Raw genomic sequence first — 12,396 nt, 5'->3', positions numbered from 1 at the left:
TATCTGTGAGAAACCTGAAAGTGTCTCTCTAGTTAGTTCCTGGGGATCTGTCATCCAGGTTGCCAGGACACAGCCATCACTATTGGATCCAGTTCCTGGAGGTGGACCAGTGAGGGAGGATCACCTGGATAGGGGGTCTTCAGGGAGTGGGAGCGGGACACCGACGGGTGAGACGTGGTATCCCCCTTCCTTTTACACCTTTTTCCCATCCTCTTACGTAGGACATTCAAAACCACTGCCCCCTCCCTTTTCCAACATGAACACTTTCGCACAACACAAAGGACAACGGACTAACACCAGAGCCGTTTACCTGATATGTCCCCAATACAAGGGGCAGGCAAAGACAGGCAAGTAATCAGAATCACACACACCAGACGGCCCTTTCCCTTCCACACAGGGATAAAAGGTGAAGACGGAGAGCACACTACGAGCACAGCAGACAGAAGGACGCGATGGCTAATCAGGCGCAGCAGTTCAAGAGAAGAAGAAAAGTGGCAGGAATCGAGAGGGTGGCGAGAAGAGAAGTGACCTTGCCCTTTTTGTCCCAGACTCACGGAAGAGAGCCTAATATTGCGAACAATCGCACAGGTGTCTTTCAGCAGATGTCAACGGTACATGGGGCAAGCCTACGCAGATAAGCAGGAGTGAGGAAAGCTCCTGCGACCGTGGTACCGGCCTTGACTCCAACGAAGAAGAAAAGCCAAGCGGTTCATCATAGCTGGTGAGTCGAAGGGGAAACGATCAGAACTGGGCTGGGTTGAGTGAGAATCGCAAAGTGGCACATTTTAACCAAGTTCAATGAACTGTGAAAGAACTGTAAGAAGTGTTAAAGGGGAGACCAACTGCACAGGGAAACCGGCCCCATGTGGGTGCTAACTCCAAAGACTCTGGTCGATCCCCATCTGAGCGAAACTACAGATACCAGAAGGCCATAGGAGAGCCACCGAAATAGGTCAAAGTGGTCATAATGAGGGTCAAGCAAAATCCCCATACAATTGAAAGACTTTGATCCACAAACTGTGTGAAAAAAAGGGAAGTGAATCCCACAGTGAGAGGAAACAAGGGAAGTGAATCCCAAGAGGGGAAAAGTCTAAAGTCCCAAGAAACAGTGCTTTGACAAGAGTGAACCCGGCTGAGGGATGTCGGCTGGAACTGTTTAAAAAGACATTAAGATTTGTGAACATGGAAAGCCATAGTGAACCCACTGAGGGAGGCTAAGATTCGAGAGGGGTCAGCCCCCAGAAGAGGGGGACCCAAGGGTGGAGAATCCTCACCCTAAGTGAAACCAAGAACCAAACTTTCATTTGTTGAAGGAACTTTTGTTTTATTATTTTAAAGACATCCGGTCCTCGAAGGCAAGAGACGTAATTCCACGATTCCAACATACTAAGGAAGCCCTTCTGGTAAACCCTCCTTTGCTATATCCTCCCTGAGCACTCTGGTTCTTATTCTGTGAGTTTTGAAACCCACCTTGGTTATTCTGAAATCTGCCTCGTCTTCCCCTGTAAACCATACCTCTGCCTCGTGGCGTAAACCCATACCCACCTTAGTACATTGGGCGCAAATCATTCGCCTGTGATGTACTGATTGCTTCCTGCATTCCCAATCCTTCTCCACTTACGCGACAAGTAAATGCCATCTACTCTGCACCTGCCTACACCACAAAGTTACTCAATGTTGCCAGGCCTTTCTTATCCAGAGACTACTGCCTAATGATAGCCTGTGCGGTAATCAATGCCAGGCTGCAATGTCCTCTCCGCCGGTACCTCCTCCAGCAATGTAAAAAAACTAAAAACCATTCAGAATAATGTTTTACGTGCGGCACTCAATAGCCCACGCTCTGAACACATCTAGACTGCTAGAAGAGCTGTCCACTGGTTACCAGTGATGGAAAGAATTCTGTTCAAGACGCTATCCATCACCCACAAGTGCATCTTTAACTCTGTGCCACCCTAGCTAGCACAGAACATCTTCAAAGGACAACCCAACAGGCCCACACGGGTCATCTACTCCCACAGACTACTCCAACCCAAGTTCAAACGAGCCAAAGCAGGAGGCTCCAGCTTTCCATTCTTAACTGCCAAACAATGGAACTCTCTCCCACCTGCCCTCAGAGCAGAAGAATCCTTCTGGGTCTTCCGCTAAACCCTAAAGACATGGCTATTCAATATACACAATCCCGTGCCTCATGCCCAAACTACTACGGCTGAACTACGAAGGCCAGCTCATTAGGTAACCCCTCACCCAAACTTAAACTCTATCAGTAACCCTGCCAAGCTATTTCTTTTCTTATTTCTGTATATGTCTATGCTCCCTATAAACTTTAACAATATGAACGCCTCTGCCCACATGGGGCCAATGTAACTGGTAAAGTGCCCTGATGCCTAAGGGCTTGCGTGCGCTCTACAAATGAAAATATAAATAAATAAATAAATAAATAAATAAATAAACACCTCCCCTTCTATGGCAAATTTTGACAATTTCTTCTGAAATAACTTAGCTTCCTCAATCTTTCGGTTCTCATCTTTCTTTTTGTTCTTCTCTTGTAATAAACAATAATGGTGCACTATTGTCAACTGTATCTCAGCCCATGGCTTTGCTTCCATCCCCACAGTTTTTTTTTATCTGCCTCTGTACTACTTCAGGCAACCCCTGATGTAAAATATGGTAAAATAATGCCACTGTCTTTTCCCATGGCTCGTGAGTTTCAAGCTGCCATTTCTCCTGAATATCTTGAATATAAGCAATAGGGTCTTCATCCTCTTTCATTTTTTTTCGTGTCATAATTGCACCCATATCTGATGTGTCAGGATATTGTACCCTGAGAGCCCTCCAGACATCTGCCCTACAATTATTGATGGCGCTCCATCATGCGCTCTGTTTTGTGCAATCACACTTGAATATCCCCCTCTCCTCCATATGTCATCAGCCCTCTCTCCAAGAATGGCTGCCACAAGACCTTTTATGTCCCCTATGGCCAGCGTATTTCCTCCTGTCATTTTCTCTAATTCGTATATACATTTTCTAGCCCATGAAGTGAAACTAGGGAGCTTGCATTTTAAACTTGCATTTTAAATCATCCTTGTCCATTTGTGGCCATGGAATATATTGCGTGTCATGAAACGTTGTCTACGTTCTTTCTGGACATCCTGGTCCCTGACTCGCAGGGGTTTGCATGCAGTTATCCTTCCAACATGGCCGCCCGGAACAGAATGCTCCGGATCAGTCTATGTGTTCCACGCTGCTCATCCTACAAAAGAGACACACCCCCGCGGCTCTGTGCGTCTCAACGCTACCGCTACCTGTAGTCGGACGTGCTTAGCCGGAGTTCGATCGGGGCTCTCACTTGATTCCTTGTTCCCAGTTCCTTGAATCCACTCCTGTTCCCTTCCCTCTCCAATCTCCTGGAAAACCTTCCGCGCTCGAGTTACGGTCCTCTGTGCCTCCGAGCGTACCTTAATTACTTCCTGGAATTACCCTGGACTTTGTGAACGCTCCTGGAAACTGAATCGCTTCTCTCACGCTGGACGTAAAGAAGAAGAAATCCCAGAAAGTCGCAAGTACACAACAGAAACAGGTGAGAAGGGAAGAGACTTGTGACAGATTGAGACGACTTAAAAACGATACAGATTCGGAGATGGAAGCCGCCATTCAAGACCTCATGCGAGGCATGCAGGAATTAACAACGGAGGTACAGAACCTCAAGGCAGAGAACGAAGCATTAAACACAGCATTAAAACAGCATTAAAACAGCTAGTTCTATCACGTGATTCCGCAACCAAAGAAAATGTAATATTGGGAGGAATAGTGGACAAGTATGACGGTTCTTCCAAGACTCTCCGCGCCTTCCTTGATTCGTGTTTAGTTCACTTCACTTTCAAGCCCTACTACTTCTCCACTCCTAGAGCAAAGGTGGGTTTTATGATCTCACACCTCACTGGAAATGCATTGACTTGGGCAACCCCACTAGTCAATACAAGCGACGCACTCCTGGATGACTATGATGGTTTTGTGAGAGCCCTTAAGGAAATGTTTGATCGCCCAGAGCAGGTGTATAGTGCTCAAGAGAGACTACTCGAGTTTCAACAAGGGTCTCAGGATATGCTCACCTATGTTACTCATTTCAAACAACTTGTGAAAGAAGCAGACTGGTCTCCAGAAGCTAGTTTTACACTCTTCCGAAGGGGGCTGAACGAAGAAATAAAAGATGAGCTTGCTAGGGTGGCCCGCCCAAGCTTCTTCCAGGCTTTTATGGATCTATCCTTACAGATAGATTTCCGAATCCAGGAAAGAAGAGCAGAGAAGAGGAAGTCTAAAGCAAGTTTCCAAAAGAGCATCACAGAACATGCCCCTAGAGCAGAGTCTACTGCTTGACTCTGCCCCTAGAGCAGAGTCTACTGTTCCTTCTACCCCGGACCCAGAACCTATGGAACTAGGAGCCTTTCGTGGACCCATTACCCCTCAAGAAAGGATGCGACAAATCCATACTGGTCTGTGCATGTATTGTGCCTCCGATAAACATCTTGTGAGAGAATGTCCCATTGCTCCTCCAAGGCATTCGGGAAACGCCAGCTCCCGATCCTAGATGGAGCACAGTGTCGGGAGAGAGATGTTTGCTCCACATCAATTCCATCCTTGAACTCTCCTGGACAAAATAACCTTGTGGTTCTTCAGGCCCTACAATCGCCTTCCAAGACAGAATCCTACCCCATCCTGGCATTGGTTGACTGCGGAGCTATGGGCGTATTTCTAGATCAAGATTGGGTCACTGCTCATAACATTCCACATGAAAGCCGAGTTACAATGCAACCAGTAGAGGCATTTGATGGAAGGCCTCTTTCCTCAGGACCCATTACCCTTCAGACTAAAGAGATTCTACTTTCTATCAATCACCATCATGAAAAAATCAAATTTGACCTCATTAAATCAGCCCATTATCCGATGGTTCTTGGAATGCCCTGGCTGCAGAGCAACAATCCTTACATCAACTGGGCAGCCGGCTCACTGTTTCTTGGATCTGAATATTGTATGACTCACTGCCTATCCCTGGATACCTTACCTAAGCCTTCTAGAGACTTTCAAGAGAACCAACAAAGTCCACTCACCGTTTCTAACATCATTCAGATTCCCAGGGCTTACCAATCCTTTTCTGATGTTTTTTCGACCGCGATAGTTCAAGCTCTCCCTCCTCACAGGCCAGAGGATTGTGCCATCGATACCGAACCCACAGCTGTGATTCCTTTCGGCAGAATGTTTATAATATCTGAACCTGAAAAGAAGGCTCTCCGAGAATACCTGGATACTAACCTGAAAAATGGCACCATACGCCCATCCAAATCCCCAGCAGGTGCTTCATTGTTCCAAAGAAAGATACCAAAGAACTCAGACCATGTCTGGACTACCATGGTCTAAATCAGTGCACTCTCAAGGACCGTTATCCTATACCCCTCATCTCGGATATCCTGGAAGCAGTCAGAGGTGCAGTAATCTTCACAAAATTAGACCTAAGGGGAGCTTATCATCTCATTCGTATAAAGGAAGGTGACAAATGGAAAACAGCCTTTAAAACTCCCTTCGGCCATTTTGAATATCTGGTCCTGCCCTTTGGACTTGCTAATGCCCCAGCAGTTTTTCAACATTTCATGGATAGGGTGTTCTCGGACATGCTGTTCCTCTTCGTTATCGTCTACCTGGATGACATCTTTGTCTACTCCAAGGACCTTCTAAGGCATGAAGAGCATGTTAAGGCAGTTTTACAACGATTATGTGAACACAAACTCCTAGCTAAACCCGACAAATGCCTGTTTCACGTCACTTCTGTTCATTACCTAGGATTTGTCTTTAGTCCAGAAGGAACTGGAATGGATCCTTCAAAGGTAAAGGCCATACTATCTTGGCCGGCTCCCACATCCGTGAAACAGATTCAATCTTTCCTGGGACTTGCCAATTTTTACCGAAGTTCATACCGTCCTTCGCTGAAATTGTTCAACCGATCATTGCTCTCTTGAAGAAAGATGCTCCATTTCTCTGGTCTACAGATCAAGACAAGGCATTCCAATGATTAAAGACAGAGTTTACTCAAGCCCCCATCCTGGCTCAACCCGATATTAACCGGCCATTCCTAGTGGAGACGGAAGCATCCAATTACGCCATAGGAGCAGTACTAAAACAGGAATTTGAGGACAAATTGGAACACCCCATTGCTTACCTTTCACGAACCCTGACGCCCAGTGAGACTCATTATTCCATCTTGGAAAAGGAACTGCTAGCCATCCGCCAAGCCTTCACAGAATGGTGACATCTACTCCTGGGAGCTAGGCATCCAGTCCAGGTCCGTACGGACCATCGAAATCTTCAAGTTCTACAATCTTTGGAGTGTAGGAACAGTCGTCAGGCCCGTTGGGCTTTGTTCTTTGCCCAGTATCAGTTCCACATCCATCATGTCCCTGGATCACAAAACATAATTTCCGATGCCCTTTCCAGATGTCCTGACTATGAAAACTCTGAGGATCGGACCTTTCCAAAGATGTTTCCTCACAGGATCTTTGTTGCCCAAGCACTCACCCTCCTGGAGAATATCCAAGGCCAAACTCGACTTTCGGACCTCTGGAAGGAGCACAAGCGAAATAACAGATGGAATCTCACAGCTAAGGATGGGTATCTATTCAAAGATAATTGCTTAGTCATTCCCACTCCTGGACTAAGACAAAGGATCACAAGTCTATGTCATGATACCTTACATTCGGGACATCGTGGGATAACCAACACCCTCCATCTAGTACAAAGACAGTTTTGGTGGCCCAAGATGAAGGATGATATTATGATCCATGTCCAAACATTCGCAGTTTGCAATCAGAACAAACGCGATAATAAGAAGCCAGCCGGACTCCTACTCCAACCAGCAATACCAACAAGACCCTGGGAATTCATTGCCACTGATTTTATCGTGGAATTACCACCCTCTAGAGGCTATACAACAATCATGAATGAATAAATGAGGGACATACCATATCCGGTAAGAAGGGTAGGACAGCAGTAATGCTGTGATTTGCATGGGGGCCTTGCGAGAGTGTGTGTGGCATCAACTACACTTGAAGATGACACAGTATTGATTACAATTATGCTCATGTACATTCTCCATATCCTTGTTCTTACTGCGATGTGCCTATATTGATCCATTACTGCTGTCCTACCCTTCTTACATTTATTCATTTGTTTTTTCATGTTGGATTATTCGATATTTTTTCTTCTCTAATAATATGTCCTTTTTTGTGATTGTCTCACATATCTGTTATTTAATTTTGTACCTTATATTGCTGTATATGCTGATGTATTATGTTATTGTCTGTTGTACATGATACTTGAATGTGGTTTAACCAATCAGCCTTGAAGACGACGCAAGTGTCAAAACACGTGTCGGCTGTTCTTCATTCAAAACCATTAAAATACTGTACTTTGATTGTTGTCTCTTAGCCTAATGGTGGTTAGCTCAATTCCATCCCCCACATCCCACAAATTGTTAATATAGTATCAACCTGTGTGGCCAGGTTGACCGGGATTGGACTGCTGCTCACACCGCCCCTTAGATTTCTTTCTTCTTTAGACTCCAATAGTGATAAATAGCGCACAGGTACCGTGTTGCGAGTCCACAATCCTTGTACCTTGTTTCCTTGTCGCTTTCACCTGTGCCAGCTGACCATCACTTATTTACAATGGCTGATTATATGTCTAATAGAGATCAAGATAGAGCGGCTTTATTTGCCCCAAGGGGCAGCACAGCAAATGCATTCAAAAGTCATTTCTCTGTACCTGAGACTTTGAAACAGAAATTCATTAAACTTGAGAGATTATCGAAAAAAGAAATTAATAAATACTGGGAGCAAGCTTCCCTAACCAATTACCTTGAGAATAATCTTATCCCCAGAGGTTTACGTAATCTAACTTTTCCCAATTTGGACAATGAGGAGGATGCTGACCTAGCGGAACAGTGGGTTGATAACCTCAATCAGAGCTCAAAAACATGTTAGAGTTACTCATTGTTCATGCTACTAGAGAGCATAAAAGAGTACTTGCTCAAATCCGGGAACTCATAGAAGAAATCTCTAAAATGTCCGATGCTGAAGAAACTAAACAAAAGAATTTTGAAAAGATGCACGAAATTCTAGTAGAGTATCAAGATGAGATTAAAATGTGAAAATGCAGAAAGTTTTTCCGGGATGATAAAGATTATCGTCAGGATAGAGTTTACACATTTCAATCCAAAGATGATAACATCAACATTGGTTCTAAGCCTACTTCTGCTAATTCTTCAGCTAATCCCACTCCCGCTAGTTCAGATCCTGATTCTGAAACAGAACCCAGTGAATCACAGACAAATGAAACACCAATTACTGAAACAACCAACCAAAAAGGATTTTTTTTTAAGGAGAAATCAGACGTTACAAGAAGGGAAACGTCAGATTTGCCAATACCAAACAAGTTCGCTTCACCAAAACTCCCACAGTATTTACTCCAACTCTACCAAACATACCAGGGTTAGGAGGGGGGCAAGCGGCAGCGGAAGCAGCAGTTCGGACGAAGACCAGGCCCGTCCGGGTATCTTAACTCGCTCCAAAAAACATTTGGGACAATAACTGATGCTGATCTAGTAACTAATCTTTCCAAACATACCCTATCTGCTCATGAAATGACTGCCCTTAATAAAGGTTTATCATTTTCACCCAGTGTTTGTACCAATTTTGTTAACTTCCAGGTAGATCTGTACACATTTCTGAGAAAACTCAAGTTAAAAAAGTTCTTTGCTACACAGGTGACTATGTATACTCCCAAGCCCAAACTGGATCCCCCGAGCACTCTCAGTATTGGAAATCTGAGAGCCATTGAAACCTTGGTTTCCTTGGATCAAGAGGCCAGCAGTGACCCTTCAAATGTCTTTCATGATTTGGAAATCAATCCACTTCATTTGGATCTTAGGGAACTAAAATCGAAATCTAAATTCACTCCACAATTTACTGGTGACAGCGTCATTGAGACTTTCAATCAAGCAATAACTCGAGACATTCATCAATATCTAGACAGGCGCTCTAAACCCTATTGGAAATCCAATCTTACTAACAGTCGAAAAACTGCTCTAAGAGAATTAGCCAATGACACCAACATTGTGATTAAAGAGGCAGATAAGGGGGGCAATATTGTCATACTTAATACTTGTGACTATATTACTATGGGCCTTAAACACCTCAATACCCCCGGGTGTTACCTGGTACTTAAATCCAATCCTAGCAAACGGGTTGTATCGGATCTAACTGAGCTAATTGATTGCTGGTACACCAAAGGTTATCTGACTGATGAGGAAAAGGAATTTTTATTGATCAAAGATCCCACCTTACCTACAATGTACTTCTTGCCCAAGATCCATAAATCTTTTGAGGTCTTGGCTGAAGTCAGGCCGATAATGAGCGGAATCAACTCGGCTACAGAAGGCCTATCAAAATATTTGGATGAGGCACTCAAACCGTTTGTAGTCCAAATGAATTCTTACATCAGAGACAGTACTCATATTCTCCAAGACATTCTTGCCATCACATGGCAATCAGACTATTTGTTAGTCACCATTGACGTTGTCGCCTTGTATACTAACATTAATCATGATTTAGCTTTGCTCACACTCGACTATATCTTTAGAAATAACTTGGCATCATTTCTTGAACATGTCCTTATGCTAAAGCAATTTCTACAATTTGTTCTAGCCAACAATGTTTTAATTTTCAATGATCAATTTTATCTCGAATTGAAAGGGGTGGCCATGGGGGCCAAATTTGCTCCCTCACTGGCCAATCTCTTTATGGCATACTATGAAGAAACCCATATCTTGAACCAAACCCAGTTTGCTGCCAATATCATCATTTGGCGACGCTTCATAGATGACATCTTTCTGATTTGGAAAGGCACTGAAGATGCTTTTAATGACTTTCTCACTTTTGCAAACACTAACTCATTTGGGATCAGCTTAATTAGTACATGTGATTCCAAACAAATTGACTTTTTGGATTTACATATCTTTGTAGAAGGTCAACAGCTTCTGACCAGTACTTACAGGAAGCCTACTGAGGTTAATTCTATGCTAGCAGCACAAATCAATCACCAGCGTACGACTATTAACAATATTCCAACAGGAGAATTTCATAGAGCAAAGCGTAACTGCATGCGTCCTATAGATTATGACATGGAATGTAATGTTATTAACCAGCGCTTTTTGAACAGAGGCTACAAAAGCTTAGTCATCGATGAAGCATACGCTAAATTCACTAATGTCACTCAGCTTGACCTCCTGAACAAGGTGCCAAAATCTAAAGATTCCCTACAATACATCTCTCTGGTAACCCCAATTACGACAGACTCCTCTATGCTATATAAAATGGTTGCTAAACATTGGCACATCCTGAGACTCGACAAAGACCTTGAACCTTTTTTGACACCTAAACCCAAATTTACTTTTTTGAGATCACCTACTATAAAATTACAGGTTAGTCCATCATTTTTTGAGAATAAAGTGGCCAACCCCTTTTGGCTACGACAAAAGGCTGGTTTTCACAAGTGTGGAAACTGCAATCAGTGTCCTTGGGCCCATCCCAAATGTCAAACTTTTACAGATAAGTTTGGATCTAAAGTGGTTATACGGGATTTCATCAACTGTAAAACAACCCACGTGGTGTATGCCATCATATGTGTTTGTGGTAAACTTTACGTGGGAAGTACCATACGTCAACTCAGAATCCGTATTAGAGAAAACTTGACTAGTCTCTGGATGTGTGAACCAAAATCCCCTCTAGCAGTTCATTGGCAGGCTGAACATCAATTGGATTTACCATCTGATTTGCGCTTCATTGGATTAATGAGAGCGCATAAGGGGAAAAGGGGCGGGAATCTTCAATTGAAATTGCGGCAGATGGAAGCCAAACTCATCTGTTTCTCCGATGTACCACTCGTGGACTAAATTCTGACCACGAGATGCATGTTTTTCTATGAATCCGGCTTGTATTGGAATGTTAATTTGAATGTACTGTTGTTTAAGTGTATCAATTTGCTTATCAATCAATCTTTAGCTACTGGTAGTAATTATGTTGATGCGGCCAGATATCACTGTTGCAATTCCCCCGTGCTTTTTTACTCGCCAGCACTCCTCTGCAATTAGTGCTAACTCACATGGTTTGATTATCTACCATAACTTTTTCGACATTGGATTGTTTCTCCTTTCTGTCAAGTTACTGATTATCTGTGCTAATAATGAATTGCATCCGACTTCTAGTCATTCATGATAATTACGCGGTTACCGTGAACACGTTTGTAGTACCTCGGTCCCTTGTTGACATAACTCGTCATCTTTGCGATTTTGTTGAATTTTCTGTTGTGTTCTGTATATTTCTTGATATTGATTTCCATTCAAACACGATGCGTTAAAAAGCTTTAACTTTGTATGAGTTATTGAATATTTGTTTCGTTAGTGATTAGTATCTAATTATGAGTCACTTAGTCATACGGACGCGGCGATCGCGATCACGCACACAGTACCTCGGCGTAATGTCAGGTCCTTTGCTGACAGTAGACGTCATCTTTGCGACCCAATTGAATTTCACTTCTGCCGACGTCACAATGTTGACAATGTACGTCACTCACGCGCCGTAATTCGCTCGCGCCGCCGCCGTCGTCACTTCCATGATGTACACAGCGGCTATCAGTATTTTAGAGCAACCCAGGTAAGCATTCGCTGGATTTGTCTCATTTAATTTGCTCCATACTTGATTTACCGAGTGAGTTTATATTCTTTTTCCTTCCTGCTCGTGGCCGTCAACTGATGGTTCTGTGTTCCCATCTCTCATTCATTATGCTACTTTTTGCAGGCAATATATTCGTCCCAGCCAATTGGCTTTTCATATTGAATCAAGATATACATTCTTCAACGGGTACTTACCCACCAATCTCCAGTGTGGTAAATTTCGATAGTTATCATTCTCTTTTTTTCAGTTTGATTCCAGGTATGTCCTAGCATCCATTACTAATTTACTCTTGGTCATGTTCCAATAGATTTCGCATATTCATTGGCCATTTCTAAATCCTTATGGTAAGCGTATCTTTATTGGTTACACCATTTTATATCGACCCATATGGTACATTTGACACTCTGGTTTTGGGTTGCTTTGTATTTGTTACTTCACTGGATTTGGTGACTTTTCAATGGACGCTGTGCCTGGATCTAGCCATTTTCCTTAGTACCTTTTGTATTGATCCTGCAACTTCTGTCAAGGGTGCCATCTATATATTTATTTTTTTATTTTTTCCTTTGATGACTATCGGCACCACTACCGATCGGACAATTTTTCTGGCTTGACATTACTA

This window comes from Ambystoma mexicanum, chromosome 2p (genome assembly GCF_040938575.1).
Source record: "Ambystoma mexicanum isolate Mex_15411 chromosome 2p, UKY_AmexF1_1, whole genome shotgun sequence".
NCBI classification, from domain to species: Eukaryota; Metazoa; Chordata; class Amphibia; order Caudata; family Ambystomatidae; genus Ambystoma; species Ambystoma mexicanum.
The sequence above is the reverse complement of the archived record's forward strand: the minus strand, read 5'-3'. Positions refer to the sequence as shown.